Raw genomic sequence first — 25,557 nt, 5'->3', positions numbered from 1 at the left:
ATAAAGTCAGAAACTACTGGGATGGTATGTTATACCTCTGTTTCTAAAGTATTCCCCCTGTTTGCACTGGTTTGTCCTGCTTTGCTGTTTCATTCCAGAGCATTCTAAAGCCAACTGCTAAACTTTGCAGAATGGACGCTTGGTGGTATTTATTGGAACATAAGCCATCTGATTCAGCACTGACAGAGTGGTCTGAGTACTTCTCCACATGACCCATTACTCCCCAGTGAAAGATGTCTGACTCACTGACCCCCCAGTGACATATATATGCAACACTATAATGGAAAATGACTGCATGAGAATTTTCACTGATGGCAATATGAAATCCTTGCCTCCCAAGTCCAGATAGACCTGGTTTCGTTTTTTACCAACCTCTTGTTTTACAAAAAAAAAAAAGTGTTTGCATAAATCAATCTGGGTATGTTATTGTGATCATATATATGCATTTTGTACCTGCTGACTGACTCCAGTCATTACGTGATGGAAGTTTGACACAGAGCAGAGAGCAGGGGGCTGTGAAGGCACAGTGTGTGTGCGTGTGTGTGTGTGTGTGTGTGTGTGTGTGTGTGTGTGTGTGTGTGTGTGTGTGTGTGTGTGTGTGTGTGTGTGAATTCTGAGCATCAGCTCAACAGCACCTTCAGAAGACAGCTTCTCTAAATCGGCTGCTGCTTCACTCCACTGAGATCCTGAGAGCAACTTCATTCGACCACGCACTGGAAACCACCGCAGTGACTCCACTACACCAGAACTCTACAACTGATATGACTTTCTGAATATGCACACAGAACCACCCTGCACCACAGTATTGGGAAATATTCTGATTTAACACCACTGTCCACATTATGTGTGCTTACTGTCACATTTGACTTTGTGTACTTAAAGACTATTCACATTCATTAAATAGCCCACCAGCCAAAGCCGACATTCCAAAGCTGTCAGCTGCCTGTGAAAGGTTTGGTATAAAGAACTAATAAACAGATTCTATTTCTGTGAAAGTGACAAACCCAAATAAATCAGCGTGAAGGAGGTAGAACATTTAAGACACTTCCCAAAAAAATGTGTGCTCACTTATATTCTAAGATATACTGCAAGATCTGTAGACTGTATTTACCCTATTATTCAGATTTAGTAGTTTGGTAATTTTTATATTTGATGTGACATCAGTCAATCAATATATATATCCTTGTATATGTCATTATTCTTGATATATAAAGTCATTTGTTATTCATAATCACAAATGGGTATGGCAGCCCATAGCAGGGCCCAAGCCTTTGTTTAGTCTATGTTCAGTCTGTGATTAGTCTCTCTGCCTTTAGTCTGTCTGCTATTAGCCTGTTTGTGTGTAGGTTTGATCAGTAGGGTTTAGTCTGTCTGCTATTAGCCTGTTTGTGTGTAGGTTTGATCAGTAGGGTTTAGTCTGTCTGCTATTAGCCTGTTTGTGTGTAGGTTTGATCAGTAGGGTTTAGTCTGTCTGCTATTAGCCTGTTTGTGTGTAGGTTTGATCAGTAGGGTTTAGTCTGTCTCTGTTGGTGAGAAACAGGAGTTCAGCATGAAAAGCATCGCTGGTTAAGCGCCACACTTCATGCTCTCAGTATCAAAATAATGAGAGAGGAAGATAGTTTTGACTCCAGGTTACAACACTCTCCATTAAAACACAAGCCTTCTGGGTCTGGTGATTATTTGTGAGCAAAACCTGCATGTTTGCTCTTGATAGGAAGGGGCAGAGAATCCATGCACCGAAGCTCCTATCATCTTTCAGCAGAACTCATTAGACAATCACAGAAGAAGATCAAAATGATGGTACAGATCCGTGGTCTGTCCTTACTCTTCCAGCTCCACTGCCTTTTGATCTGACTAAATTAATCAGTGATATCAAAGCAGCGCACACACAGAGACATACACATATACACATGCAAAACCTACATATATAACACATGAATGGATGTGTATGTGTATGTGTATGTTCATGCTGACATACACAAACATACAAATAGTTCACTGAAATGTTGAACCTTTGGATAAGTGCATGCTTTAAGCAGATGTGGGATTGGTTAATAATTTATTATGCTCCTCGGTCATCCTCTGTTCTGTGTGAAATAGCCAGTAAATCAATCTGAAGTTGTTTCATTTATTTTTGGTTGCCAGTCTTTTTCTATATCTGGCAATGCTGAGCAGGTTTCTGTGGTAGTAAAAAGCTGAAGAATGAGGTTGCTTGCTTGGTCTTTGGATGGAGAAACCCTCTGGTGATTTGATACTGAGTGAGTTAGACAGAACACCAGACCGAGACTCTCTCTCTTCTCATATAAGGCTGAAGATCTTTAACCGTTGCGCAAGCATGGCTGACTTCCATAGTGTCTCACCCTACACCCACTGATACTTGAAAATTCTCTTACATCTCTTCAACAAATACTCATTAACTGCAACACACCTAGTTTATACTAGGCCGTGCTTTCATTAAGCAACATTTGTTATTGGGCTGATTTTCCAAGCCCTAATCCTAGATTCAGATGTTTTAATTTCTTGTGTAATTTTACCTATGACGAAACCCTTACATGGAAAACAGTGATACACTATATTAAAAACTGAAAATGCATTCAGTGCATAATTATGCATAATCAGTGCATAATATCTTGTGAAGCCTTGCTCTTCTGTTTATCACATCCTCACACAGATGTGAACACAGACATTCTCCCATCTTGACGTATGGACTACCCTCCATAAAGAGAAGAACAAGAGAACTCGGACCCTGTAGAACCCTGTAGAATCTGATCTCAGATGCACAGTCCCATTTAGATCAAACCCTTTATGTCATATCAATTCCAATTATGGTTCATGGGGAAAGTGTGAGGATGTATTTGAATGACTGTGCATATGTGTGTGTCTCCAGTTAACTGTAATTTAGCAGAACTCATCCCAAGACCATCTGAGGGTGTGTGTGTGTGTGTGTGTGTGTGTGTGTGTGGATTGCAGTGTTAAAGGTGTTAAAAATAATTCTATCCACTGTCCTTCTGGTCACCATCTGCAGAGCATCTTAAGGAATTTCTTTTTTTAAGAGACTTTTTTTTTCTTTCTTGGATGTAAGATGTCTTCAGCATCTTTTCAGCAATTTTTGCTCATTTTTTCTGAAAGCAATGCATTTTAAGATGATTAAAATCAATAGAGTTATAAATGAAGGCATTCCCAGCGTAGACCTTTAGCTGCTTGAGTGTAGTTGAAATTCTGTGCCTGGTACCTCTCTCACAGCACTAAAGGTCTCTGAGGCCTGCCTGCAGGGAATTGTCTCCCCCCGACTCTCTCTCTCTCTCTCTCTTCCCCCTCTTTTGCTCTCCATCTCTCTTCCTCTCTTTTTACCACTGAATGTGGAATGTGACAGATGGCTCGGGGGACCAGAGATCAGTCTCTCTTGTGGACTTTTTACACATACGCACATATGCACACACACGCACACACACCCGCCCACCCACACACGCACGCATGCACACATGCACCCACATGTGCACACATGCCCACAGTGTTTATGCCGACAGACTTTCAACGAGAGACAGAGGAGAAAGCAAGAGAGACAGAGAGACAAAGAAAGAGGGAAAGAGACACAGGAAGAGAGAAAAAGAGAACAAACAGGGGAAAAAAAGATCCTAACAGAGAGACACCAAATGGAGAGCCTAAACGGAGCCTAATGGAGAGACACCAAGAAAGAGGAAGAAGATAAGCACTCTTCTCGTAGCTCTACAGTACTGTTGACTGTGTGGATCTCTGATCACGAGGAAAAGCATGTTCATTCTGCACACCACATGCTTCCTCTACCAGCTCTAGAGAAGGCTACGGGGAGCAGCATACCCTAATCAGCAAGTCTCCACAGAAAAGAGAGATGAATGAAGCACTTCATTACTGATTCATTAAGTCCGGAGAGAAACGGCTGATGAACCTGTGCTGCATCCTGCCCCCAGTTCTGTGCTGCACCCTCTGGGGCGTCTTTGGGCCAGAGCTGAGCGCAGAACCACAGGGAGTAGACAGAATGAGAACAGTGGATGCTTCCGGCATTCCTTGGACAATAAAGCCAAGGACGGAGAGAATTTGGGAATTTGCCCGCAGGTGTGTAACTCAAGCAGTGCCCTGAGGAGTCAAGCTTAAAACTGCTGAATTATAATCAGAACCCTTCAGCTAAACTCTTTTCACATCCTGATATCTATCACTATGATGTCTCTGTCCTGGGCTCTATAATGAACTGAAAAATTCAGTAGGGTTCAGCCGTATTAACCAATTAGAAAATGTCTCTGGTCCTATCTACCTTTCCATTATTTTGTGAGTGCACACAGGTGATAATAGGCTAGGCTAAGCACTAAGCATACATGTCCTGGGAGGGAGGGGCTTTGGAGGAAGGGTTGGGTGAATGTGTGGGACGGAAGTGAGAAGCAGGAATCCTTTTGGTGGTTAAGTCTGGGGAAAGTTAAAAAGAACTGTAAAACTCATTACAGCTGCTTTAAATGTTGCTTGTCACTTTTTAATCACACCATTTTGGGACAATAAAATAAATGGAATTTGGGGTTTAATGCCTAGTACCAGGACTGGGAATATCCTGACCGATATCCATAAAGTAGGATTTTTACATTTAAAAGGTTCTTTTTCATTGCAATATTACAAATGGCAGGAAATTACCGTTTATTCCCTGGTAAAGAGTGTATGTGTGGCTTGTTCTAGCACCAGAACTGCCACAGCTCCAGGATCCTCTCTGATTCAAGCCCTGCCTACCGGGACCTCTCTCTCTCCGCCCCCTCCTTCCCAGCTCCCTTTGGTCATCTCCTGCTGGTTTGTGTTTATTGTCCCTCTATTCTGCGTGCCCTGCTCTGCTCTTCAGTCTGGTTTGTGGCTCCCTCACCCTGCACACTCTGACATGGCTCGGAGTGTGTGATCGATGCCACTGACAGCACCGACTTCGGCGCTCAGATGATGCAGTGAGTGTCACAGCCGCGGGGTCCTAGCTCCCTCCACTGATAGATTTCTCTCTGTCTCTCTCCTTCCTCCACACATGAATAGGTGAGAGAACAGGTAATAGGTTTCCTTCTGCAACATGGAAATGGGCACAGCTACACAGCCCTCTGATGCAGTCATCTTTACACAGACAAACACGCTCACCACGATACACAGCTACACGCACACACACACACACACACACACACACACACACACACACACACACACACACACACACACACACACACACACACACAAAACACACCTCACTCAGCATTAAGCAGCCTGCCTTTGTGCTAAGTACCTGCGCATCTTACAATGTCCCAGAGTCCAGGCTACAGTTAACACATGAGCCAGCTAGCACCCTGTACATATGCATGCAAATATCTGTCCCAATATCCAACACATCAGATTGCAAAACTATAGCAGTCCACTATTCAAAAAGCTTTACATTCTGTTAGTAGTCTAATGGCATTTTTCCTGTATTGTTCTTGATTTCCAGGTGCCCATGTGTCAGGGATTAACAGAGCTACAGCATTCAGAATCAGCCCTTCAACTCAATCAGTGGGGCTGGGCTGAAAATATGTCATTTTCTTCTAGCTATTGAAATAGCAATCTTGTGACAAGGAGGAATTTAATGCCATCTTCCTTAGAAGTCTGCAAATAAATAACGATGTATTTGGCTTGTATTATTTTCCCAGTATAATTGTGTAAAATCCAGACATTACTGTGCAATTCTGGCCAGATGGGACATGTTGATACCATTTTACTGTGTGTGAACATTTTCACTTTCTAATTTCAATCTACATTGGCTATTATTTCTTTCTGTGCAAATACCACTACAGTGTCGATACTGAATCCTTTGCAAGCTATTAATTAGAATCAGAATAGATATCTTTAGAGTGCTCTGGTGTGTATGCAATGTATGTGAATGTGTGTTTGTGCATTAAAGAAAGAGAAACCAAGAGAGGAATTTCATTAGACTGTCAGGAGATCAGAAAGGTGGCCCCTGTCTCGCTACGGAAATCTTGTCATCTTATCTATCAGCTGTCGTGTTTGAAACAGTCTGGCAGCTTGGCTCCAAGGCACAGGACAGATTATTCTACAATATACATCATGCCTACTGCTGACCTCTTATATGTCGGATCAAAGGTGAAAGTCTTCGTGGACCAAGGGCAAAATGCAAATGATGAAAGTCTTGGGCCTCCTGAGAAAATGATGTGTAAAGCTATTTTATTGAGGCAATAATCGTTTTTTTTACTCTAAAAAGCAAAGTGCTCCTGTGGTGAACCTTTACAGGTTACTTCCTTACTCCGTCTGCTCTTTGTTCTTTTCTCCGTCAAAGAGTTTACACACAGCTTCAGGTATGGTGAAGCTGACACACTCTTCTGTCCAGAAGTAGACAAATTTAGCGCTTAGCTGTGTTTCAAAATGTTTGTAGTCATTATTATACTGAAGGGGAATTGTATGTGAAACCTAAAGGAGAGGTTTGAAATCCAAGCCTGTGATTTTCCAGCAGTCGCAAAAGAGATTGATAACCTTTCAGAAAATACGGAAAAAAGTGTTTTATTGTATTAATGTTCTTCAAAATTGTGTTATTTTTATTGTACCATGCAGCAACCAAACAAAAATGACTACCCATATAAATCTCCTAATTAATCAGGTGGCCTAAGACTTTAATACTGTAAACATACAGACAGAGAGAGAGAGAAAGATGTGAGGAGAGAGAGAGGAGAGAAAGAGAGAGAGCGAGAGAGAGAGAGAGAGAGAGAGAGATGTGAAGTGAGAGAGAGATTGCGAGGGCGGTCTTTTGCTAGCACTCCTCTTGCCAGGGTTGCTATCTCTGTTCTTTAATGAAAATATGGCACTTGCTAAGAATAATTATATCAGACAACTCTGAACTGAATAACTACTGATAATTAGAGCTGCCGTCTTACAATGGCAACTTGAGAAGCCCCTTGCTGTAGAACCCTCGTGAGCTGGGCTATTAAAATTACAATTTAACATTGCTGTTCTAAGGCTATGCTGTGAGATAGTGACAGGAATGCAGCCAGCACATAGGCAAGATGGGTTGTCATCTGCAATTCAAAGTGCTAAAGATTCGATATGGTTCCATATCTCCACTACCTACACTGTATCAGTTCTGCTTCTTTTTCCTCTCTTCTATTCAAATCTATTTACTTGTTACTGTTATGGGCTCCTGTCAAGACAAGATCATTGTGCATGGTCTCTTACTGTACCAATAAACCCAGTTCTGATGCCAGTTTTTGTCTGATTATAAAAATGACTTGGTCAGCTTGACAGCAGTGAAAAGAACCTAGTCCGTATTCTAAGTGAAGCAAACTATAAACCGCGGACAATGCAATACATTCTGCCTTGTAACGTAGTGTCGAAGCTCTTTTCCAGTTTTTTCTGTTGTCATTACAATACTGACAGCCTGAGAATTCAATGTGGCTTGAGAGTCCACACAAGCAGAAATAAGAATAAAAGAATAAAATAGAGTAAAAAAAAAGAATAAAGAATAGACTGCTAGTTCCTCAGAAAAAGAAAAAGCTACTATTCACGAATAGTTTGAGTTTTCGGACTCAAGCGAAATAAGATGCGAGGCTGAAGAAGAGAAGACAGGCTGCATAATCACTGGGCATCCTTTTACATTTTACACACACACACACACACACACACACACACACACACACACACACACATATATATATATATATATATATATATTTATATAAAGATAAAAGGATGAGTCAGAGACAGGCAAACCCACAGGAAAGAGAGGAAGCGGGTGAGAGAGGGAGATCATTTAACTCCAATCCACCCTATATCACTCTAACTCTTTCTCGCTCTGTCAATTAAAAGGCTTATGCAGTACGGTATAAACTCATACTGAAACCAATTATTTGGCTTGTTTTTGCTTTTTTCAGTCAGAATAAATGTTAAAAACACTCACTGTGCAGTTAATTAGCTACTAAATAAAATGTCCAGGAGGTGTCAGGAAATGAAGATATTCAGGTTCTGTGCAGTATAACACTAGTCTAGCTCTTAAAAGGGCACATCACTCAAATGAAGACCTTGTAGTTACCTCATGTTTTAATGTATATGACCACCATATTCATGGTGAGGTCATTTCAACAGTACATTTGTAAACAGTAGATATTTAATATTGTAATTACCAGATGAAATCCAGATGATAAACTAATCAAAGATAAAACAAACAAACACAAAAGGATACCATAACCACCACACTGTAATATTGTCGGTGTCATGTGCCAACACAATATTACCTAAAGTGCCTTGGACGCAGTTCACGGTTTACTTACAGGGGCTCAACTCTATAACACACCCAACATAACACATGTAGGCTACACAGGTGCAATTTTACCCTGTGTGTATAATTGCACTTATTTCTGTAAAAGTGGTGTACAGAATCAAGAAAAACAGGTGTGAACTCAGCAACAGCTCTGAAAATGAGAGATTCTGTGTTATCCAGGTCATTTTTGCTGGACTATAGTGTGTAAGCCACTCTAGAAGCCAGCAGGTCAGGCTTTGAACAGTCTGATTGCTATCAGAAGACTCTCACCCTCTCCCCCAGACACACTGGAGTTCACCTTGGTAACAAAGGTTTTGTGTGTATGAGTGAGTGAGTGTGTGCGCACGTGTGTGCGTGTGTGTTCATTCGTGCATGTGCATGTGTGTGTGTGTGCGTGTATGCATGTGTGTGCGTGTGTGTGCGCGTGCGTGCGTGCGTGCGTGTGTGCGTGTGCGCGTGTGTGTGCGTGTGTGTGTGTGTGTGTGTGTGTGTGCATGTGTGTGCGTGTGTGTGCGCGTGCGTGCGTGTGTGCGTGTGTGTGTGTGCGCGTGTGTGTGCGTGTGTGTGTATGTGTGCGTGCGTGTGTGTGAGCTCCTGGGGATTTTGAAATAAGTGGAAAGCAAGAACATGAGCACTACATGGAGAATATGTGGTGCAGAGAAGAAAAAAAGACTGGAAGAAGGTGAAGCAGGAGGAGAAGGAAAGAGAGACAGACAGAGACAAAGAGAGAGAGAGAGAGAGAGAGAGAGAGAAATGGGAGATCTCTTTTGAAATTGGTACCCAATCAGTCCTGTTCTAGTCTCACCTTCCTTTTGTTTCTTTCTTTCTTTTTCACTCTCTCTCCCTCTCTCCCTCTCTGAAATGGCTGAGTGCTCTCTTCTATTACTGACATTTCTCCTCTCGTGCTGGCTGGGCCAGGGCCGTTGGCCCTGTCTCCCTGTCTGCTGAGAGGTGTCTCTACTCTGGGACCCTGACCCCTGTTAACTGGCTATCAACAACTCCCCAACCTTCTTCTTCACCCCCTGCCCTTTGGGCCATGTAGAGTGGTGGGCATTTCTCTGTCAAACTCCTACATTTCCCATGGTGCTCTCCTCTTCAGAGATACTTCATCTCTGTCCGATTACAAAACGTTGCCTAATTTTCAACAATTGCAGTGCCAGCATTAACCACACATTGCATTTATATGAGTTATGCAGCCTTTCTCTGCATGCAGTGAAGCAATGTTGCAAGCCAGTATAATGAAAGAACCGAGAGCATGTGGAATTACAATTAGAAAAAGGGTTTGCAAAGTTCCATGTGATATTGTGCTAGTCAGTATTGTTAATGGAAGAAGCCATATTGCAAGGGTTCCATCTTAGCCTGTAGGGTTTGTCCTCATTCTTGAAGCTATACACATTAACAGCAAGCACTACGTGAGTGGAGTGAAAACAGGACAAAAAACCCTCCGACTGCAGAAAGAGGGATTTGCTCCGATCAGCAGAAGGGCTAGACCCACACCATCTGTTAACGCAACATGCTGGAAGGGGAAAGTTTTGCCAGTGGCATTCCCAAATAAGGAAATGAATGGAATAAGTTTAAAAATTACACTGGCAATAAGAACAAAAAGTAATGCAAAGTATTTCATGTGTATGGGTTCAGTTGAGATGCCCTTATCCAGAGCCTTATTACATGTTTTTTAGACACCCTGGTCACAGGGTTATTATGCGACGGGTTTGTAATGATGATTTGGACAGAGGCGGTGTGGCCGTGGGGCGGAGCTGGGGCAAGCTCTGGAGCGGCTGGTTAGAAGGAGCATCTGCTGTATTCCTGGGTGGTTGTTCCGCCCCACCCCGTCACTAACCATTAGACACGGCATTAAAACCTCTCCAAGTTCTGTCATACAATAAAGGTAGCACTGCCAACACGAATTCCACTTTGCCGAACTAAATGTCACTAATAGTTCTGTTTTATAACCTGCTTTGATAATAATTGCATGTCTAGACAACATTTCCTTAAAAGCTGAAATCACGGAACACACTCTGACATGATCAAGATCCCCAGGGCTGTTTTTAACATACCGCGTTTACATGCAATGATTAAAGGACTTTGAGAGGAGAATTTAGCAAGTAAACGCAGCCACTCTCTGGGTCACACACAGGTGTGAATCTCAATGAATAAGAATGCACAAGCGGAATAGGAATCAAGGAACAAGAGATGAATTAGTTGGCATACCGCATGCCAGACACACCATGTCTTCTTTATTCAGGATGCCATTCCCCAAATGGACCAAAGCCTCTCTTTCTCTCTCTTCCTCTCTCCTTCTCTCTCCCTCTCTCCTTCTGTTTCTCCCTCTCTTGCTCTCTGTATCACTTGCTTTTGCTTTCTGCCTCTGTCTTCTCTGTCTCTTCCTCTCCCCCACTGTGCAATCGTCTGTCTGATGCCCTTTTAGTGAACCCTTCAGCGTGCGCCGTGACCTTAGAACCTTTAAAAATCATTTTAAAATCCCGTGGGCTGCACCTACACATGCATCTGTAATGGGAAGTGCAGCAATGCTGTTCATTTGACTCGGACTACATTATAGCGCATGAGATGCTGAAAGAAAGAAGAAAAAAAAAAAACTACCGGTAGGCTTAAGCACACTGCAGCATGGTGGATGGTAATGACACCATGACAATAGATTGACATTACAGCATACAGAACGGCACCATGACTCTAGATTGACATTACAGCATCGGAACGGCGCCATGACTCTAGATTGACATTACAGCATCGGAACGGCACCATGACTCTAGATTGACATTACAGCATCGGAACGGCACCATGACTCTAGATTGACATTACAGCATCGGAACGGCACCATGATTCTAGATTGACATTACAGCATCGGAACGGCACCATGACTCTAGATTGACATTACAGCATCGGAATGGCACCATGACTCTAGATTGACATTACAGCATCGGAACAGCACCATGACTCTAGATTGACATTACAGCATCGGAAGGGCACCATGACTCTAGATTGACATTACAGCATACGGAACGACACCATGACTCTAGATTGACATTACAGCACACGGAACGACACCATGACTCTAGATTGACATTACAGCATCGGAATGGCACCATGACTCTAGATTGACATTATAGCATACAGAACGACACCATGACTCTAGACTGACATTACAGCATCGGAACGGCACCATGACTCTAGATTGACATTACAGCATCGGAACGGCACCATGACTCTAGACTGACATTACCACATGGAACGACACCATGACTCTAGAACAATGTCATCACACAGGAAGACTGAAATTACACTAAAACACGGTAGGTTCATGTTTTCTTGCTTATTTCAAACAACAAAAAATATAAACCTAACACATCTGCTCCCCTAGAGGCAAAGCATATACGAACAAGCTCTCAATGCCTTTGATGAGTAAAAAGCAACCTAAAAATGGAAAAGCAAGATAAAAATATGTCTACCTGTCTGTGGAGAGTTGATTTGAAGAGCTTGCCCTTCTGGGCAGGGATACCACCCATATCCCTGGATCCCTATGTACTCATATGGCACTTCTAACACAAGATCACAATTAGCAAATTTTTTTCTGGACCTGCTTGTTTGAGATACATTTATCAAAAAGGCCCACAAGTGCAATTTCATGGGCTCTCAAATAATTAAAGCAATGCATAAGATTAATATATAGCTACATATATCATCATACATTTATTTCATAATATAAATTATATATTATATATTTGCTCACATATCACCCTACAAATAAAAATAATAATAATAAAAAAATAATGGATAATAATATACTTAAAACCTTCAGAATCTTCCAGGATGATGCACAGACCACATTCTTTTTTATGTATCGTCCATTAAAATCCTACAGATGAGACAAAACATCAGACCGTTTGTCAAGAGTGAAATAAATGGCCTGTTAAATTTTTGTACTGTAGTCTCCAACTGCTCAAGAAAATAATAAAAAACTGGCCCCAAAAGATCAGTTGTTGTCAACTATTCCTCCTCATGCATCACTGCAGGAATTGTTTGTTGTATCTCTTGCAAGAAGTAATCAACTGTACATTGGAGAAATCAAGAGAATGCTTGCAGATCAGCTTGTTGAACACATTCACACAATCAAAATGAAAGATCTGTCATTTCCAGAGGCAGGGAATTTTAACGCTAATCAATTGCATTAATAACATATGTGTTTACTTTATCAGTTGTTGCTATGTCAGCAAAAAAGTGAGGAAACTTAAGAAGAAAGAACTGACCTATGTTCTCAGAACTTTAGAAGCCCATGGAATTAATTTTATAATTTAAACACCTACAATTTTCAACATAAACAGGTTTCAAGTCTTGGAGCAAAGCACCACCTCTTTGTAACAAGAGGGTTTGCGTCTCATCGTTTACTTCAAGGAGTTCTAAAAGAGCTACACAAACAAACCCCCTCTAATCACCATCCAGCCACTTTACACGCTGCCAGGCTCTTGTGCTAGTTGTGCTAACACCACCATCATCCAGCTACGCGGTACTGCCTTTGACAGTACCGTGCTGCCAAGCTAATGTTATGACCACTGCTGTCATTGTCAGTCCATCGTAGCACAATACACCAACAGACTATGACATGCAGGCCTCCCAGGGTGGGGTCCCCACAGTGCACAGCGACTCCCCGATCTCCCTGCCACGCTCTGACTTTAAAGGCCCAAGCCAAAAATAAAAAGGTGTTCTCAGTTAGTGAAACTGCCTGGCACCCACTTTCGACAGCCAAGCCATTGCTGTTCCAATTTAAACTCCAAATGTGCTAAACAGCACAGGCAGATTGATGGCCAAACCCAGATAACATGCACTCTGTGATGTCCCTCAATTAAGCTGCTGTGCTTAAAATCACCCAGTCATCAAATCCTGGGCCAGAGCTACAATGGTTTATAAGGGCATAATTAACTATTGTAAGTAATCCTTTAGCTAATCACTATAAATTGGCTTAAAGATCCTACCTATAACTGTCAATTATGGGTATTAACAGATAAAACAGCACAACTAAATGAAAATCCGACTGCAGTCATCACACTGATACATCATTCAATCAGCACTATACTTTCTCTAAAACTCACCTCCTTATATAAACATGAAAAATAAATAAACAAACATTGGGGCGCAAACACCGAATTGTACTAGCCTTTCCCAAGCGCCACTTTAAAAATAGATTCCCAACAACTTTCAAAGGAGATAATTCTGTAGGAAAAAAACTGTCAATCAGAGAAAAGTGCATCTTACAGAGTGTTCTTATCTGTCTGCGGGGTAGCCTGAGCTTCTACGCCACATGGTGTTCTGGCACTTTCTCTCACTCTCATCCGTTCTTCGAACGCAGAACAGGGTTCAAAAGCATTACCAGAATCCACAGCATTAGGAAAGAGCCACAAGCAGTGTGAAACACCATCAGCACGAAACACTATCAGCACGAAACACCATTAGCAAACACTGGCACATCCTGATGCCATTCCCAGGGATTCAGCTCAAGGTTTGGAGAAAAAATGACTTTCAGCAATATTATAAACTCAATTAGAAATTATTGTTAATCAGTTAGGTATCTTATTGATAGTTAGGGATCATGTGCAACTGCAGTGAACATGTTGATGACACTTCAGGTAACTGATACCCCTTTTACAATCCATGTTAAATATGGGTTAAGCACTGGTGTCGCAGGGTGGACTTGGGTTAAGAGTCTTGTTGGACCCGTGTTTAACCCAGGTCTCTTAGTGTAAAAGGGTTTGACCTAGGTCAACTGTAACTGTAACAGTTGCCTAGCAGCATACACAGTCACCCTCAGGCTACTGGTTTGCAGTCAGCCTCCACATGGTAGAAAATGTGATTTACAGTACATACCAAATATATATCAAAGAAATGGCATCATGTCAGAAAACAAAGAAACAGTGATCAGCTTCGTATTGGACTAGTCATAAACTAGCAGTAAAAAGTTGAAATCACACATAACGCCTGACATATCACCATTTAGTGATACCAGTGACAAACCCACATTAAAAACTGCCACAGTGATTGGCCCAGGTCCTGGTGCAAATAGCTTTGACTGGGTAATAGTACTGGTTATTTATGTGGCATGAAAAGATCCAGCATGAGTCAGAACTGTGCAGGTTAAACATGGGTCATGTATGTAAAGATCGTATACGTAAATACATAAACAAACGAGCTAAAAAACAAGATATTTACCTCTTAAACTCCAGGCTTATTATTATTATTATTATCATTATTATTATTATTATTATTATTATTATTATTATTATTATAAGATGTGAATCTTATGGCATGTTATTGAGTAACTATGGTGAATCATTCAGTAAGTACATTGAAACTAATATGAAACATATGTGGTTGAAGAAAGCCCATTTTACAACAGACGCCGTAACCGCGATGCGGCACGACAAGAAACGAGCGATACGCGCCTATTTTAATCAATGCTACCTTTTAAACCTGCTGCTCAACAGTGGTAATGTTCGCGGAAAGCGCAAAAGTACGCTTTGGGTGTGTTTTCGACCTAGAAACAATACAAAATTAAGTATTTTTGGTTAAGTCATCCAATCTAGGCCCATGCATGTAACGAAAAAAAAAAAAACTATCTAAGGCTTTCCTATCCTGTTTAATTTAACAACTTTAATGCAAGCTTCGTCAAAAGTCTAGGCTAGAGTTATCTTCTCTTAATTGTTTCTATTCATCAGTACTTGAACCTTTAGAAGGAAAACGTGGATTAAAAAAATGATTCAATCATGCGGGAAAACACAATCGCCGTTATCGGGTTAAGATATGTTTTATTACCGTTCCCACGCAAGTAAGCTACGGTAAGGCTCATCCACATTCCCGTTGTCACTGAGAGAAAAGCTTTCCATATACACGCGGATTACCACGGAGAGTCGTTGTGAAGTAGCAAATGTCGCGGAGTGACGGCGAGTTTCCGCACCGATTCTGGTGTAACATGGGCTTAAGGTTTTAAAGGCTAAAACCATCAGCACCATTACATCTGGGATTTCACCACAGTCATATCGTAGAACCTAGGCCAATATTCAGTTGCGTACCAATCACTGAGATATTATACTGCATTACTCGGATAGTACTGTATTATGACACTGTTTTTGTAGGCTGCTTTGTCTTACAAATCCAAAGCGTATGGTGTCGTGTCGTAGACTGAGGTTTAACGCGTCACTACTGCAGGCTATTCCTGCAGCGTCTAGGCCAGTACATGGCAACGAGGATACGCTGACAGCCTTACAAAACCATAATGACTCCCACACTGCGGCGTGCTCCAGAGGAAATGTTTGAGGGAGAATACATTAGGAGGTCTAATTAGGATTATTAGCAGGGTGTAATTTACTCAAGGGGGAATAAAACAAATTGCTGAGGCGTTTCTAAGACAAAAAAAGGAAAGAAAAAAAAGTCTAGATCAGGATTACATAATATGTGCCTCTTTTTAACAGGAGCTAACATGAAATCACACACTGGGCCTGGGATGCACTGTTAGGTTGTGTAAGTACAAATGCTTTCTTCTCATCTTTAGTGGCAGGATCAGTTCATCACAGACAAACATTTGCAGGGAAGCCTGTATAACCTTGTAATATGTTTCCTAAAATGTGTTGGTTTCTAGGCCCACTCTATGCTTCCCTGTTGAACTTTGCAGATGAAAACAAATGTTTGTATTTAGTGTGAGTCATCAGCAGACAGCAGGGAATGTTTGAGCAGTGAATGTTCGAGCGAGGAACGTGTGAGTGTGTAAAGACGAATGGAACGGTTAAAGCAATCGGTTTGTCGTAATCGTCTTTGCACGGATGGGGGAAGACACTAACAGAAGTCTTCTTTCTATGCGTGTCAATCCATTGGGTGGATCGACATTTTTTTCCGGCCTTTTCTATACATGTGCTACAGGCCCACCTGCCTTTCCTTCTTCCTGCTGTGTTATTTGCTTCTGCTCCCAGAACCGGTTTGCAGGGAGAGAATGCGAGCAGAGACACTGGGAGACGCGAGAGAAGTCCCTAACGAGATTTGGGAAAACTCGGGCATATATCAGGAGGGAATGACCTAGTGCTGTGGCGCCTGTCATTCTGAGCTATGACGTTTGGCTCAGTAGTCGGAAGCGAACACATTAGACACCATTAAAGAGGCCCCTTACACGCCGAAGGACGCGCGCTCGCTCCCAAAGCGACATCCAAGGCGCAATGTGTGTCACTAAATCACTTCATTTTTATTCTCTAATGCGCAGCCAGAGGACACGTAACGCATTTAAAGCCAAGGCTTTAGAGATGACGATTCCCTTGAAATTAAGTTATGTGCCTTCTCTCGCCGCCATTTCCACACTAGGAACGGATGTGCGTCCGTGCAGCAAAGCACGGGGAAGGGGTGGGATTCCGTCCTTATATACCTAAAAAGAAATAAAATTAAAACTCGACTATTTAAGTCGTCAGCGGTGGAGCGAGTGATGGCAAGTGTCGCTATTGAAGATCAAGCCCAACACATTGCGTCGTGGCGTTGGGTGTCAGGAGGGATAGTTGAAATGCCAGAAGGGCAGGCCGACTGCCTGCGACACACACACACACACACACACACACACACACACACACACACACACACACACAGACTTGCGGACGCTGCACTCCAGCACACTCGATTTACAGATCTGCGCAGCGGCCATAAAAGGCTAACTATCAGGCTGGCCAGGCCGCACCTCCGTGACTGTTCGCTGACACTTCCATTCCACTCCTCCCTCTCCGTCCCCCAAGAAACGTGAACTCGTTCTCATTTTTAATCGGACTCCACTAATTAAAAGAAAGCCCTGGGGCCTCAGGTAGTCTCATTTGTGCAATAAATGCAGATTTATCTCAAAATTAGTCGAAATGTGTTTCTTGGTTTGTGTCTTTAATTAAGCCAAAACACATTTTCGATTTCGCAGCAGCAGCAGTAGGCTGCGTTCTGCTTACCTGGGACTTGCAGGGCAAAGATGAGTAGAAGATCTCTCTGAACTCTACAACGTAAAGATGAGTAGATCTCTCGGCGCTCTAAAACTTAGAGCAGAGTACAAGATCTCTCTGAACTCTAAAACCTGCAGATGAGTAGAAGATCTCTCTGAACTCTACAACGTAAAGATGAGTAGATCTCTCGGCGCTCTAAAACTTTGAGCAGAGTACAAGATCTCTCTGAACTCTAAAACCTGCAGATGAGTAGAAGATCTCTCTGAACTCTAAACCTTGAAGTTTTCTTCCGGTGCGGCCGCGGTTGATAGCCTCAAGGCCGATGTTCAGAAGAGGGCAAAAACACCCCATTCACTGTTGTACAGTTAGAATGAGCTAAGGCAATTTTACAGGTACTAGGCTATTGATTTTAATATCAAATCAGCCACTTCTACTGACTTATCTCAGTGGACTGTAAAGCATAACCGCCATCAAGCTGATTAAGTAATGTTCACGTGCACCATTAAAATGAAATAAAAAAAAAAACAGTTTAGTTAATTGACTGGAACTCAACATCTACAGCACTTCTATGCATCGCAGTTCATGGTAATTTGAAGGCAATTTGCTTTCTGTGATTGCATGGTTGTAAAGTACTCTAGTCGTTTGAGTAACTACTTTTGTCACTGTGTTTGTTTGTTTATTTTTACAGTGAGGCTGCACACATCCTCTTTGCTCGAGAAGCACTGGGACTGGACCTGGAACACAGGCAGGGAGCGGATGGCTGTCGTCAATAGCCGAGGCGGCACATTAACAATTCATCAAAGAGGCACGAGCCATTACGCATCAGAGACCCAGGGAATTACTCAGCATTTGATTCCCAGTTCTGATAACGGTGTTATTGATTTAAAAGTTGCCCTGCGTGGACTTGCACAGACACAACAGATCCGTGCATTTTTGAACTGTCAGTCAAAGCAATGTTGAGAGCCATTGATGGAAGGACGGGTGGACAGGCAACCTTTCTTCCAGATTCTTTTGCTCCCTCCTTCTCTCTGTCTCTGTCTGTCTTACTCTCCCAGTAGGCAGAGACAGATCGAGAGGGTGAAGGAGAGACAGTGAGAAAGAGGCAGCAGCCTGCAGGTTTAAGAGTCCCCCCCTCAGCGCTTTCTCAGAGTCATCTCTCTCGCCAAAGACAGCAACTTCCCTTTGCTCTCCTCTCCTTGAAAACGAACAGACCCATTGATCCTTCCTCAACCAAGCCACCTGAGACACGCACAGAGGGAGAGCACACACAGAAAGGGAGAGCAAGAATGAGAGAAATGGAGCGAAAGCGCAAGAGTGTGTGTGTGTGTGTGTGTGTGAGAGAGAGAGAGAGAGAGAGAGAGAGAGAGCAAGAGAGAGAGAGAGAAAGAGCGAGAGAGAGAGAGAGAGAAAGAGAGAGAGAGAGAGAGAGCTGGGCTGCAGTCCTGGTCTGTTGTTAATTTGTGGTGGTGTTGCTCTGGCTCTCAAGCGTTTACTTGCCTCATAACATGTGCTGAACGCCAGTCCATTGTCCATTTAAAATAATCAATCTGTTTATCAATAAGATCCTTCCTTTATGCAGCCAAAGTGTCCCTGCTCATACCCTCTATCTCTAGTTTGTAAATGGGTTTGTTTTGATATCCTGGAACTGTATACCCTCATTAATTCTCCCTACCACACACACTCCTTACCACACATTAATTCTCTCAACCACACATTAATTCTCCCTACCACACACACACACACACACACACACAGTTAACCACACTGCAATTGGGTGTGTATGTGTGTGTGTGTGGGGGGGGGTTAATGGGCAGTTAATATGGTCAGGAGTGACCAGGCTTTCCCAAAGAAAGCTGTTGTTCGATCATGGCTCAACATTTGTCCTGACAGCCCTTAGTCCCGTGGTTAAGTAAACACACCCTATCAGTGGACCTACATCAGCATTAATGTGAGTGAGTACACAGATGAGAAATTGGCCTGAAATTAGTCACACTAAAGAGTATTCTCTGTGTGTGTGTGTGTGTGTGTGTGTGTGTGTGTGTGTGATTCTCTCTTTCTGATGATGATAGACAGATTGTGAAAGTCACAATGTCTGTTCAGTTCTAGGGACTACTACTGAAGCAGAGAAAGACAGGAGACGGATATGTGTGTGTATAAAGGGAACAAGCAAAGAAGGGCAAGTGGGGCAGAGAGAGAGAGAGAGAGAGAGAGAGAGAGAGAGAGAGAGAGAGAAAGAGCAGAAGTGAAAAGGATCAGCAGCCCAAAGGCAGAAGCTGCAATTAAAAGTCAATGGATCCCTGGGCCCTGTTTCAGATGGGCTACTACTGTATTACGGCTATTCTTAGAAGCCATCCAGAGAGGCGGACTGAGCTGATCATTTTCCATGCATGATGAACTGTGAAACCCCAACAAAAGCCCTATTACCAGGAGGGGGATTTGGCCCCAGACTCACATTAGACTCCTGGAAGACAGAGAAAAGGAGCCCTTAGTTAAAAGGAATGTATGTCCCAGAACTACAATTAGAATCCAAAGACTCTGCAAAATATTCACTGTGGTGAGAGTTCCATGGGGAGGTATGTCCAGTGCACATTCTATGCAAAGACATTGCCATATTCTAATATGTGGTGCCTTTTGAGTCAACAGCCAGTCAAAAAACATTCAAAATAATCTTAGGCTACGTTCACACAGCAGGTAAAATTGGCCTGATCGTCTGATCGTTTTATTCATATATGAAACAGTTGTGTATGTTTTACAGTGTGAAATGCAAAAAACACACTAAATCTGACATTTTCAATTCCGATTTGGGAAACTTTCATATGTGGTACTGAAATCCAGTATGTGGCAGTGCAGCTCAGTCTAAATAGCCAGATCAGAATGTTTGCATCTATCCTATTTGAGATTTGTCATAATTTAGCACTCCTGGGAAGGAAAGATGGATGATAACAGTGAGCTCCAATTTTGCATTCAGATATTCCTCTCCAGTGAAGTAGCTATCACAGAGACCCATCATTTAACTCTTGGCCCTTTTTTGCCTCCATGTTCTCATGATCATTTATTTCTGAATTTGTAACCGCCTTCTACTGCATATTAACATAATCATTAACTTTAAGCTAGCAGCTTACTTTTGACTCCATGCTGGTTGTTTACCATGTGAAGTGTTGTTCCCCTGTGTAGTTTAGGAGTGTGAGCTGTTCAACACTTGTCAGATATGTCACATTAAAAATATATTGTGAACAGCCTAACAAGAAGAATATCTGATTTGGAAAATTGAAAAATATCTGATTTTGAAAATTGAATTTTGGCTACTTATACATGTTGTGTGAATGGTTACTTCAGGCAATCCCCCCTCCCCCCTTTTTAAACATTTTTGCATGAACATCGAGGGCATTTAAAGATCTGACAATTACCCTGGCTGTGGTGGCTCTTCCAGTGGGAAACCTCCGAGTGCCTGTCTATATCCTGTTTATATGAAAATTGTCTTACATTGGCACCTCATGCTTCCAGTATCCAGTATCTTCTCCACAAACATGCTCATCTGCTAAGTCCAGAACAGGGAGGTAAACAATCATCATGGAGAGATAATTGTACTTTTCCATTGTCTGATTCTCTTCCTTATGCATTTCAGACAAGTGCAAGAAAAAGGGGGAATACGTTTAAAAAAATAATAAAAAAGAAGTTGATAAAAAGTTGCCAGCGAGTATTATGGGATGACAAGATTGAGGAAGTCATTTCTTATCTTGTTGTAGCAGAATGTAGGCAACTAATCCATGTTTTGATGGAGTGGAGATAGATAGGCAGTGCTCCAGTGTGAGAGAATCTGAGAATCCGGAGCTAACCCAGGCCAGCTGATAGGATTGACTGCACAAGCAGGTTAATACAGTCTGAAAAACCCCTTTGGTAGAGATTGCTTTTTCCCCATTAAAACCTTTTCTATGCTGTTGGAATTCAGACGACTTGTGTAACTAAAAAAAGGTAACTTTCACGAACACGTACAGCTTGGAACAATCTGAAAATGGCTTTCTCTAACTGCTTTCATGTGACTTGATTATAGACAGCCATGAGAAGTCTATAATTTGCATGCAGTAGTTGCATATTTAGATGTTAACGGAATGTGGTGAGGAGGTGCACCATGCAGATCTGGCCACCGGTGGCGCTGTGGCCATGGTGAAGATCCTCATCTCCATGCTGCTGCTATGCCACCTGCCCAGCTCAAGCCACACTATTAAAATTGACTACGCGGAAATTTCCGGCGTCACCTTGTAAATGCGTTTCTCCAGCCCCTGCCCCAGGCTGGCTGATATGAGGACTCTGAGCTGCACAGCTCTGGAATAAAGAAATACAGAAATAAATAAAAAAGAGACGGGGAAAAAATCCACCAGCAGCTCATGCAAACTTTATAGCTGGGCATTGCAGCAGAATACAAAGTGGAGCCTCTACCATGTAGCAATCTTCAGCCAGGTAAACCTCAGTCATTTCATCCTGACGAGTGTGTCCATTTCTACTAATGATCCTTTCCGCTCACTCATGGATCAAATACCACACATTAACTCCATGAATACGCTTAATTAACCTTCCACGTGCAAAACAACTGGGCTCCGTCTATTACAATGCAGCGCACATAGTCTCTTCCGCTTTAAATGTTTAATATAAATCTTACTATATCTTTTATTCTGGCAGTGCAGTACAGTGCCCAGCACTTGTCCCTGGGAGAGGGAGGGGTGGATGTAATAATTACTCAAAATGTGTGGCGATAAAGAGTGGTCTGTTTTTGATCTCTAAAAAGGAATGACTTTCTCCAGCCAGTCATTCCTGACTTATCAGTTCATCAGACTGATGATTACGGAAACAAACAAAATAATCGGATCAAGACTGCCCCAGTCGCTCGCTCACATGTTCAATAGAGTCTATTGAAAACATAATTAGTTTTCTTCAATATTGTTAAAATGCAAATATTTGTGTGCCAGCCCATTCATGAAAAGTCAGCACTTTTGAAAAGCTGCTTTGTTACATTTTTTGTTTTGTTTGCAATCTTTCAATGATTATGGCATGCATAAAGTGTTTGATTAAATTGGAATGTCACCATTTGTCTGTGAGAGAGTGCTATATTGGCATAGGCCCGTCCCCTTGGTGATCCCCTGGAATGCAGATTTAAATATGAAATGGCTTGTATTGTTGCTGACAGCACGCTCAAATCTTGGTGAAATGTCAACGACGAGTCACTTGAGGCATTCTGTGTGAATATGTCCCTCTGTCCTTCCCCACTAAGAGCTCACTAGGGTCCCTGCAGAAATATGCAGGGAAAGGTCAAATTTATAGATCAAAACAAATCAAGCTATGTCACTTTATGGGATAATGATGGGTGGGGAGAAGGGAGTGAGAAGTGCAGAAGCTTGCAGGTAATCCAGGTGATCCAGGTGGAGAACAAACCTTTTCCTTCTTTATTTTCCACTCAGGAGCTCATGCCTCATCACTTGCACTCACCCATAATTGCTCTTGAAATGATTATGGGTGAGTGCCAACTTGAAATGATTGTAAATGAAGCTGCCTGCAGTTCCAACCACTTTTTAGGAAAACCACACTCACTGGCCAATAATATATTGGATACACCTCTCTAATAGGTGCATTTTATAAGTACACAATACCAGATTGCATCCCAGCGGTTGGCCTGTCACTACCCTATTTATCACTGGACAGTTTCTGACCATAGGACCACTACTGCCTGGGTCTTGTTGGAGTAGTGGACCATTCTCAACATGACATTTACAGCATGGTAGTGGCATGGTTGAAGGTGTTGCTAAAGTTTTTACACGTGTCACTGCTGTGCTGAGGGTCCAGCCAGTAGCAGCTTGGTGCTTAAAAGCTAACCACTCATGAAGGGCTATTTGCATAGCTTTACCAGGACATGTAGAAGGAGTGGGTTTCCAACAATATGGCTGTGCAGCGTATGGTTTGGGAGTGCCTCACCGTTAGTAGCCTTAGATTAGATGCTGCACATGTGATTAGCGATGCCAGTAGCGTTCATGTCATGGTTCTCCACAATCTCTCCATTACTAATGACTCTGGACTGCAGAGGAACTCTTGTAGCTGCATGGAGAGCAGCTAAGAAAGGCATGCTGGATATATAGACCAGCCTACTCCTCTGCTCTCTTATAGGGACTTCGAAAAAGGTCGTTGTCAATGAGAGATTGATAAAATGACTGCATTTAAATAAACAAACACAACAATTTTGTTGATATCATGGTGGTATGATTTTCGTTTTAAAATAAAATGTGTTTGGAGCAATTTATCTATCTGTTCCTTGTATGTAAGTGACCTGCCCTTCCTCCTCATATTTGATTGCTCTCCATATCTCAGTTTCTCTTTACTGGACAAAAATCACATTACTTGCAGAAAAAAAAGAGGTGAAGAGATGAACCTGTAATTAAGAGCTCCATATTACTGAACATTCTCTGCAGATGGCTCCATAATGCCTCTGCTCCAGCAAACATGGCCAGCTTGGTTTTGTAATATCTCTGCCTCCTATGTCTTGACTGGTGATGATCTTCATTGCCCCTCTTTGGAAGTATAGGTTCTTCCACCATCTGCACTTCTTGAGAGTGTGACAAATAAACACACACACACACACACACACACACACACACACACACACACACACACACACACACACACACACACACACACACACACACACACACACACACACACACACACTCCACAGTCCAATAATGCTATAATGGCTGGTAAATCTTTGGGGCGTTTGGGGGCAGCCTATTGCTGGTTTGTGGAGTTAATGATATCATCAGCAACTTGGGACCATCACAGACAGGCAAGAGCTCCTAAACAGAAGATGCTGAGAAGTTACAGCTACACATCCACACGTCACTGCCTACAGTCATTATGTGGTTAAGAATTGAAGTATGATAGTATATAGGGCTCAAGCATTCTCTCCTGAATGGTTGTATAAAAGAGGAGGTGCTATAAAGCCCTATATTACTCATCAAATTGCTTCTGTAGCCATTTTAAATTCCATGGCTGAGGCCATATCCAAGTCATTTAAGGGTCACCAAGAGTCAAGATACCACCTTGCTCTAGAGAGTGAGACATAGGCTTTGATCAAGACAATCAGGGGATAGTTATCTCGCGCTGCCTCCCTCTCTTCTGCGTGCAGCCGGATCCTGTCCAACCAACCACATGCAAAGATGGCTTATACATGCATAATGGCATGATGCCCAGAGAAAGAGAATGAGAGTTAGAGAGAAAGATATAAATAGACAGATAGATAGACAGATAGATAAAGAGATAGACAGAGAGAAAGACAGACAGAAAGAGGGAGAGAGAAAGACAGAGATAGCAAGAGAGGCTGAGACAGAGAGGGAGAATGACCCACAGCAAGCCTGGGCAGAAATCAATTACCGTAGATTGAGGTAGATTGAGTTCCCTTGTAGGGTCTCAATGCTAATGGCAATAGCCTGAAATAAAAGAATGATTGCAGTCATCATAAAAACTATTATTGGCATAATCAGTATATTGCTGAAAATGTCTGCTACCAATTCATGGCTAACTTCTCAGATATTGATCTGCCATCAGTGCCAAGAGCATCAGCACTATTCCACAGATAGTCAACTCATTTTACATGTGTCTTTACACAAAACGGACAATAAGACCCGCAGTGATGTACAGCATATATAACTAAAACAAACACACACACACCTTTGACAACAACACAATTGATTTTAGTCTTTCCCATTGCTAATATTTCACAGCTATGGAGAAATGATAAACTCACCGGCCATGAAATGCAACATGCATACCAGCAATGAACACTTGTTCCCATTCCAGATTGATCTCGTTATTGCCTGTCGAGGTGATTGGAGGTTTGTGAGTTAATCTGCACAAAGGCAGCTGAGGACTCTGTGAACATAAGCACATTGTGACAATGACCTGTCCAAAGAGGCAGCAGGCTCTCCAGTAACCTTGAGAATCTATCAGAGACGGTCAGCGTTTTGAAAAGTGCCTCAGAGATGAGGCTCTGAATAATGTATCCCATGAATAAAACACATTAGCTACGAAATATATTGAATAATTCACTTTTCAAAGGCCCCAGCACGGCAGATATTTGCTCCCGTGCCACTCCGAGCACTTTCACTGGCCACAGTCTCTCTCTACAGGCAGACAGAGAGCTGCTATTTTTACTCCTCAAATACAGTAAGAAGCTGCTCTTCCCTCTTTATGTACACTCAGACCTCCATAATCGCAGAGAAGGCATCGATGCTGATGGTGCCTTTGATACACACACGCGCACGCGAT

At 42.3% G+C, this 25,557-nt stretch overlaps 1 protein-coding gene across 9 annotated transcripts in view; it reads right to left on the bottom strand.

Annotated features, from left to right (window-relative positions):
- ntng1a (netrin g1a) overlaps window positions 1–25,557 on the bottom strand; it is a 90,997-nt gene that overhangs the window by 51,802 nt on the left and 13,638 nt on the right. The window contains exons 1-2 of one of the 9 annotated variants that reach the window (XM_081696554.1): window positions 25,037–25,485; window positions 24,664–24,719 (exon numbers count right to left, since the gene is read on the bottom strand). The exons of the other annotated variants lie outside the window; for them this stretch is intronic. The gene's annotated coding sequence lies outside the window, so the exon portion shown is untranslated. Of the gene's footprint in view, window positions 1–24,663; window positions 24,720–25,036; window positions 25,486–25,557 lie in introns of those variants that run through there. 9 annotated transcript variants of the gene reach the window in all.

The sequence above is a fragment of the Electrophorus electricus genome, chromosome 14 (assembly GCF_041902795.1).
Source record: "Electrophorus electricus isolate QZ-2024a chromosome 14, ASM4190279v1, whole genome shotgun sequence".
Classification (NCBI taxonomy): Eukaryota; Metazoa; Chordata; class Actinopteri; order Gymnotiformes; family Gymnotidae; genus Electrophorus; species Electrophorus electricus.
The sequence above is the reverse complement of the archived record's forward strand: the minus strand, read 5'-3'. Positions and strand labels throughout refer to the sequence as shown.